Raw genomic sequence first — 8,421 nt, 5'->3', positions numbered from 1 at the left:
TGATGAGATTTATTGGCATCCCCTTTGAAACGGGGTGGCGACAAATAGTCACCTAGCCTGCTTGATTTAATCAGGTATACTACACATGTTCTTTATCTAGCATTTTTGTATACCTTTTTCAAAAATTTAGCTTGTACCGCTGCCTATGATTTTAAGAGATCAGGTCGTATCCATCTTTTCCCTGCTTTTTTTCCACCAGTACTCTAATCGTCTCTTGCTGATCTCTACGGCTGATCTGTTTATGTTTCCTTCCACTTTAAACCCAAGCGCTTCTGGGAGTTGCACGTTACCTACAGTTCTCGCTGGGTGGATCCCGTCGCATTCCATTAGGATGTGCTGAGTGGTCTCTGGATCTTTACTGCAGCATACACATATCTCATCTAGTTCCGAATATTTGTTCCGATATGTTTTCGTCCTTAGGCAACCGGCTCGAGCCTCAAATAGCAAGGCACTGCCCTTTGTGTTATCGTACAGATTTTCCCTTCTAATTTCTTTCTTCTCATTCTTGTAAATCTCCATTGTCCTTTTCGTTTCCATTCTTTGCATCCAATTCACGGTCTCTATTTCTCTCACTTTCTTTCTGATGACCCCTGGTTGTCTATTTACAGTTTCGATTATCCTGTACTTGGTTGCCAACTTCCTTGACCTCTTCCTCCATTCTGTGTCCACGCTTTTCATGTAGAGATACTTGTGCACTTTAGCCGCCCATTTATTTTCATCCATGTTCCTGAGCCTTTCTTCAAAACTAATTTTGCTTTGTGCTTCTCTGACTTCAAAAGAGGCCCAACCCATGTCTCCATGCACTGCCTCACTTGTCGTATTACCGTGTGCTCCCAAAGCCAACCGGCCTACTGATCTTTGGTTAACTTCCAAACCCGCCAATATATCCGATTTTAAGCATATAATGGCATTTGCGAATGTTAGCGCTGGCACCATTACTCCTTTCCAGATTCCACGCACCACCTCATACTTATTGTGGCCCCACAGTGCTCTGTGTTTCATTAATGCTGCATTCCGCTTCCCCTTTATTTTCAGATTATCTTGGTGGTTGCTTGAGTAATTCTTTCCTTCGTTTATGTGTACGCCGAGGTACTTATATTGCTTCACTATGGGTATTACTTGCTGTTGAATTGACACCACGAAGTTACTCGTGTGTTCATTAAAGATCATAATCCCTGATTTCTCTGTGCTAAACTTAAGGCCTAGATTTGTCGCTGCGTTCCCACAGATATTCGCAAGTATCTGTAAATCTTTTTATTGTCCGCTAGTAGCACAATGTCGTCTGCGTACATCAATCCAGGGACCTTCTGTTGCACCATTTGTCCATTACGCATGTAGGATAAATCAAAACCTAAGTTCGCTGTTTTCCAGTCGTCTTTCTATGCCCTTGACGTAAAGCGTGAACAACAATGGTGACAGAGGGCATCCTTGCTTCAATCCTTGGTGAATTCCCACCATTTCATTTCCTTTTCGGCCTTCCCATGCCACTTGTACTTGGTTGTCTCGATATATCTCCCTCAGCAGCTCCACGAAATCGTCATCTATGCCTTCGTATTGAAGAATATCCCACAACAATTCCCTGTCTACGTTGTCATAAGCTCCTTTAATATCTAGAAATGCTACCCATAAAGGTCTTTTCTGAGCTACTGAAATCTCTATGCACTGAGTTAGTACAAACATATTGTCTTCTAAGCGTCTGCCTGGCCTGAACCCATTCTGTAGTTCCCCCAATACACCGTTTTCCTCCACCCACTTCGACAGTTCTAATTTTATGGCTTGCATTGCCATTCTATATATCACCGACGTTACTGTAACTGGCCTGTACGAGCTCGTCTTATCCTTATCTCCTTTGCCTTTGTAGATGAGATTCATCTTGCTTTCACGCCATCCAACGGGAATATTCTTTGTTCTAATCACTTGCTCTATGGCATTAGTCAGCAGTGCCTTGCTTTTTGGACCGAGGTTTTTGATTAGCTGTATTGGGATTTCATCGGGTCCTGCTGCCGTGTTGTTAGGGACATTTTCTGCTGCCTTTTTCCAATAGAAGCTTTCTATGCTGAATTTTGATCTCTCAAGCCTCTCTGTTGTTGCTGGATCGGTTGTCTGAACTACACTTTTTCTCGTACCGAAGTTATGCCTGATAACGTCTGTGATGTACCGCAGCGCATCATCGCCTTCATAGATGTTACCGTCTTCATCCCTTATAGCCGTTTGCGAGTTTCTAGTTGGAGCTCCGAGTGCTTTTATATGGTTCCAGAATCTTTTTGGGGCGCCTTTGTCTCTTTTGTGAATGTTATGCACCCAACGTTCACTTGCGCATTTAATTTTCTCTTGCACGAGCTCACTCGCAACCCTTTTCTTTTCTCTGTATGTATTCCATCTAAGGAGCACCTCTTCTTCTTGTAATCCCAACTTTTTGGCTTCTCGATGAACCCTAGATGCCTCTTTACGCTCTTCTATAGCTTGTTTAATTTCCTTGTTCCACCACTTACGTGGTTTCTTCTTTCCAATCCAACAATTGTATTGCCGTGTCCGCCTTATTTCATGCTGCATAACCTCCACCAGTTCCTTATATTCCCAGACTGCTGTAGGAAAAGCCTCAATTTTCTTCTCTATGTTGTTTGCGATCTCTGTTATTTGCTCGTCATTCATTTTTAAAAACTCTGAGGCTATTGGTTCATGTTCTGCGCTGGTATCTCTCCCAAACTTTAATGCTAAACGTCTATGATCGCTTCCCAGGCTATTTTTTCCATTTTCGTCTATTATCATTTGTTCCAGTTGTTCGTAGACCATTTCTGAGACTAAGGCGTAGTCGATACATGACTGCCTGTTTCCGCATTGCCACGTTACCTGTCCATGACACTTATTCTCCCTGTTAACTACTATAAGGTTTTGTTCATCACACAAATCCAGCACTAGAGAACCGTTGTAATCAGTATATCCGTCTAAATCGTCCATGTGCGCGTTCATATCTCCCACTAATATCACCTGGCCCGAGTTACTGAACTCATTAATATCGCTTCTAATGCAATCGACCAATTCCTTATTTTTTTCCCTGCTATCACTACCTGTCCATAAGTAAGCTACTCCCAGCCACGTCTTTTTACCTTGCCATGTACCACTAATCCATAAATGCTCTTTACATGTCTCGTTTACCCTTCGCCACTTCAGACCTCGCCTAATTAGTACGCCTACGCCTCCGCCTTTCCTTGACCCGGTCATTCTGTTGCACCCTTCCCATACAAAGTTGTCAATAACAGGCGGCTGCTCCAAATCTCGTAGATGCGTTTCGGTCAAGGCGTACACGCTAATCGCTTCATCATTCAGTTGCGTTTGAATTTCCAGCCATTTTTCCTGCTTACGACCACCCTGCATGTTAATGTAGCAAATTTTACCTTCTCTATTCTTATCCTTTCTGCGTCTTTTCCTGACTCCTGGTCGCCTAATTCTGCCCTTTACTGGTGTTTCGCTATGTTCAATACTCAATCCTGCTTCCTGATTGCCTGGGGCCCGCCTAAAAAGCTACAGCTCGTGCCGCGAATCGACTTCCGACCGGTGTTGCTACACTTTCACTAAAATGTATCCCGTCACGCACAAAAGCGCCTTCGCGGCCTGCTCGGTGCACTTCTCGGTTGATGTCAATGACCGTAAAATTCATTGCTTTAGCTAGAGTCCAAATTTCCCTGTTTACTGCAAGAACTGCCCTTTCAATTTTATAACCCTGCCTTTCAACCTCTGGCACCGTGCACACCGCGATTTGTACTTCTTTTGAAACATTCCGCAGGTCGGTGACCCCTTTGGCTATTTGCTTTGTGATTCCTGCTCCTCGTCCGTTCAGTACGTCAATCACTCCGCCCATTATCACCACTAGGTGTCGCTCCTCCATTGTGTCCCACATGCGTTCCTTGGCCTTCGCTATCACCTCTCTAATCGGCTTTCCGGGAAGCGCGCTAACCTGGACTCGTTCGTCTGCCCCTACCCTCTCTGCTATCGCCGGTTCTACTTTACGCATGTTGGAATCCCCAACAAAGACAACTCGACGCTTTCCTTTCCCCTCATCGCCGAAAGCTGCCCCGAAGTCACAATGTCCAGGACGTCCAGGATGAATTAAGGCACTCGAGCCCCCGACCTCTGGTGGGAGTCGAACGCACATTTGGTGTTAATGAAGGCGAAGTTAATTAAGGCGCAGTTGATTAAGATATAATTAATTAAGGCACTCGAACCCACGACCTTGGGTGGGAGTTGAACCCTCGACCTTTGGAATGAAAATTGATGACTAAGCGAATTAAGAGGATAAGAAAACGATTGAAGCGGATGAGTATAAGCGAATTAGGATGATGCGTCAGCGAATTAAGAGGGCTGACTAAGCGAGGTGGACTAAGCAAATTAAGGGGGCATGTGTACGTCATGTGTCCGTCTTTAATGCATTGGCACTTGGGCCGACCACTCACGGCGTACACTTTCGCACTCAGGTTCCACCCAGGTGAGAGAGAGAGCTCTCAACTGAGCGCGCGTGTGTGTGTTGACCAGTTGATGGTGTACACAAAATATCTGCTTGAATCAGTAACAAAAAAAAGAAAAAAAAAGAACGTTTTCTTTTATCTGAATCAACTCAGAAGTTGCCTTGAAAGGATTCCTGTGTTTCACGTGTGTTTGTCCTGGTGCGTCCACTTTTTACGAGTTCCTCACAGCCCCAGTTCTCCTCGTCACGTATGAGGTGAAAGGTATGGGTGAGCGATCTAGCTGACAAACTAATAAGACCCACAATATTTACAAGCCCGTTTCCCTTTGACCGGTACATGGCCAAAGCCAAGGGATTATATCGTATCCAAAGCAAGAAACCAACGTTTCACGCAAACAAGCAAGCAAGCACGTGCATTTGAATATAACGAAAAAGCTCGGCGTTGACCCTGAGCTCAAGCTTCCTCTTAGATGAATGGGATGTCTTGGTATCGCTTTACTTCGTATAAGAAACCCTAAAGGCGGGCTAGTCGCACCGGTGCTCAACATGTCATCTCGCCATCGTAATACACTACATGTCGTCAATCGCGCTTTAGCGCTTACATCATCTGTCGGCCCGCAAGAGCTGGCATCCGTGTCAGTGGGTATGTTTCCGTCTCAGCGCCGCGCCAGCCCTTGAAGCGCGTGCTGCCAAGTTCCTCCTCCCGCGCCTTGAGCCGCGGTGCAAAGGCGACAAAATCGTGAGAGAGAGGGTGAAATGAAAAGAGACCGTGGAGAAAGAGAGGCGCTCTCTGCGTCACGAGGGCTTTTGTATGCGTGGCCTCTACGGTGCTCAAAGGGCAAGCGTATGGAACCCTGCGCGGTGGCTCTTTCCATGGATATTTGGCCTTCTGCTATTGAGAAAAAAGTCGCAGGCCCTTCCAAGCTGCGGCTGCCCCGTTCGCAGGGGGTCCAATTAAATGCAATACCACTTAGTTATCCGGAGCCCCTCTATACTCTGATACGTCTCTCCTGTAGAGTGAGTGAGTGTACAAAATAGTTATCACGGTGTAAAGGGGAAAAAAAAGTCAGAAAGCAGAGCGACAGAAGCCCCACCTTCAACCCCCGCTTGAGCCTCTAGAGAGCCTTATCAGCAGCTTGCGCCTTTCAGCCGATGTCGATGTCCGATCCCGTCTCTTCAACACTGAGCCAGTTGGCAGACGACGCAATTAATCTACGGGCCTCACACCTCGTTATCCATTTTTACCTAACCGCTTACGCCAAATTAGCTTCTTTCTTTTTCGAAGACCAAATCTTATATTTAACCAAGATCGAACGTGGCGTGTAAACTACCGGGAAAGCCGGCCGGGTGCCCAAGGAAACGAGAACAATGGGGGCATTCTCACCAGTTCAACCGCGGCGTCCATTGTGCGTGCAGTAACAGCATCGGACATCAAACAGAGCTTCGTGTATGCCTCCCGCATTCGTTACTTCGCATCACCGCTGACTGCTCATGGCACGACGTTATCAGCCGTAATCTGAACAAAACAAAAAGCGGTAGACAAGATGCGCGTGCGTGCGTGCGTGCGTGCGTGCGTGCGTGCGTGCGTGCGTGTGTGTGTGTGTGTGTGTGTGTGTGTGTGTGTGTGGTGTGTGTGTGTGTGTGTGTGTGTGTGTGTGTGTGTGTGTGTGTGTGTGTGTGTGGTGTGTGTGTGTGTGTGTGTGTGTGTGTGTGTGTGTGTGTGTGTGTGTGTGTGTGACACATATACAAAGAGAATTGACCCCGTCATCAAATGACAACTGGAACGTGCAGTGTGAATAAATATCTCCAATTGAAGATGAACTGACGCCCACGACGCCCTCAAAGCAAGTGTGAATGGTTCCACGTCCGGACCCGCCAAGGACGAGTCCAAGGTGTCGCCGCTTGTGGAAACGTATCTCATAAAGATAACAAATAACTTAGATAATTTTTCTACGAGGCATTCCTCAAGACGATGAGGAAAGACCACGTACCCGAAACGGAAGCGATGAACCTCTTCTGAAACCTTATCTTTTCCCGCACATGGGAGGAGCACGTACTACGCGTCTGTGCAGAGCGCACTCAAAATATTGACCTCAGGAGGTTAGTGCGGGGCCCCCGGTGAGCGTAGATAAGGGAACAAGAAAAGCGCGAACCGACGAAAAGTGTAACACGCGACGGTGATAAGAAGTAAAAATGGCAGTGCAGATTTTCCGTCCACTGAGTTCGGTATAACGACAGTTAGATGAGTTTCCAAGAAACCTATATATTTTCAACTCGTCAGCAGGGAACTCGAATCATGTAGTTCACCTTGTGGTTGAGTATAGAATACGACGTATACCAGATATTTTGGCAAAGACTTCTCTTAAAAAACAGAGCAGTAGAGATGAAAAGGCCATTTCTGTGGTGATCATTGATTCGTGCCGACGGACATCGGAAATTGTGTGATAATCGCGAGCAACCCAATAATTAACTATATTCACCAATCATCACTTTTAATAAGTTAACCAAACCTCGTTGTCACGAGGTTTGCATCTGACAGAAAGAAGAAAACACTTTCTTTATATATACTACTGAATTATTTTTCTAAGTTATATGTGTTTAGTATATGGTCTCGGCACTGGGAATGTGCCGCCCTACAATTATGAAAAAAATATTCCTTAAATTTCCCCGGTGCTGTGAGGAATTGAACCCACGTCACAAGGGTTCTTCGAGGATATCAACCCGACGCTTAATCAGGCTGCGCACGCCAGCGCTTTAGCGAGCTGTGCCATGAATGCACTAGGTATGCGCTCTTCAATGTGTTCTTGGGTCATTGGGTATGTGCCATTGGATGTGTGGCAAGAGGGGCAACAATTGCCAGCGTTCGCAGGCGCCGGCACGCCAAGCTTCTCGTCTCGGAGGCCACGCGCGGTCTTCGCGGCGGCGGCACTAGATGGCGCAAATCTTAGGAAAGCGCTAGAGTTACATGCAGTAACTCTAGAAAGCGCGAAAGAGGAATTCCGCGGCAGCACACGCTTCTTACATAGGTCGTTTCGATGGTGGCAATATACGTTAACAAATTAAATTATGGGGGTTTACGTGCCAAAACCACCATCTGATTATGAGGCATGCCGTAGTGGGGACTCCGAAAATTAGGACCACCTGGGGTTCTTTAACGTGCACCTAAATCTAAGTACACGGGTGTTTTCGCATTTCGCCCCCTTCGAAATGTGGCCGCCGTGGCCGGGATTCGATCCCGCGACCTCGATCGTGCTCAGCAGCCCAACACCATTGCCACTGAGCAACCACGGCGGGTCGGCAATATACGTTGTGTCGCTATATTGATTTAATGCTAATCGCAATTACCTTCGACAGTATTCATCAATTTTTTCCACCAGGCGATCGAATTCGCTCTCAACAAAAGGGCCTATATTCTGCGCCCATAATTCTATCGGAAAGCAACCGTAGCGGCTATATTGGTTCGAACACGGCATCCTGCTGCTCAGTAGCCGAATGGCAAAGCCGCTGAGTCACTCGCGTGGCTGGTGCACCACACGTCCTCACTGGCGAGTCAGTGATGAAGATACAGTTTGAGGAAACATATGAAGAGACAGTTTGCAAGGATTGCCCTGGAGCGGACAAGATTCATTCATTCATTCATTCATTCATTCATTCATTCATTCATTCATTCATTCATTCATTCATTCATTCATTCATTCATCATCGTTTCAGCAACGAGTAGCGTGGATCAGTGAGGTAAGCCAACAGCGCATTCGAGGTGAACTCCATCCTTCAAGAGAACTAGGTCACGTAAGTGTGTGGTGGTTTGAGCGAATAGGTAATCCATACTGTTGTAAACCATAGGGTGACATAGACGCTGACAGAGGAGAAACACACATTCATATATCGCCGTAGTCTCTGCGTGCACGTGTTTTCATCTGTGTCTGCTTCGAGCTATGGTTTGCAATAGGTGACGGACT

This window comes from Dermacentor silvarum, chromosome 4, assembly GCF_013339745.2.
Source record: "Dermacentor silvarum isolate Dsil-2018 chromosome 4, BIME_Dsil_1.4, whole genome shotgun sequence".
Taxonomy (NCBI): Eukaryota; Metazoa; Arthropoda; class Arachnida; order Ixodida; family Ixodidae; genus Dermacentor; species Dermacentor silvarum.
The sequence above is the reverse complement of the archived record's forward strand: the minus strand, read 5'-3'. Positions refer to the sequence as shown.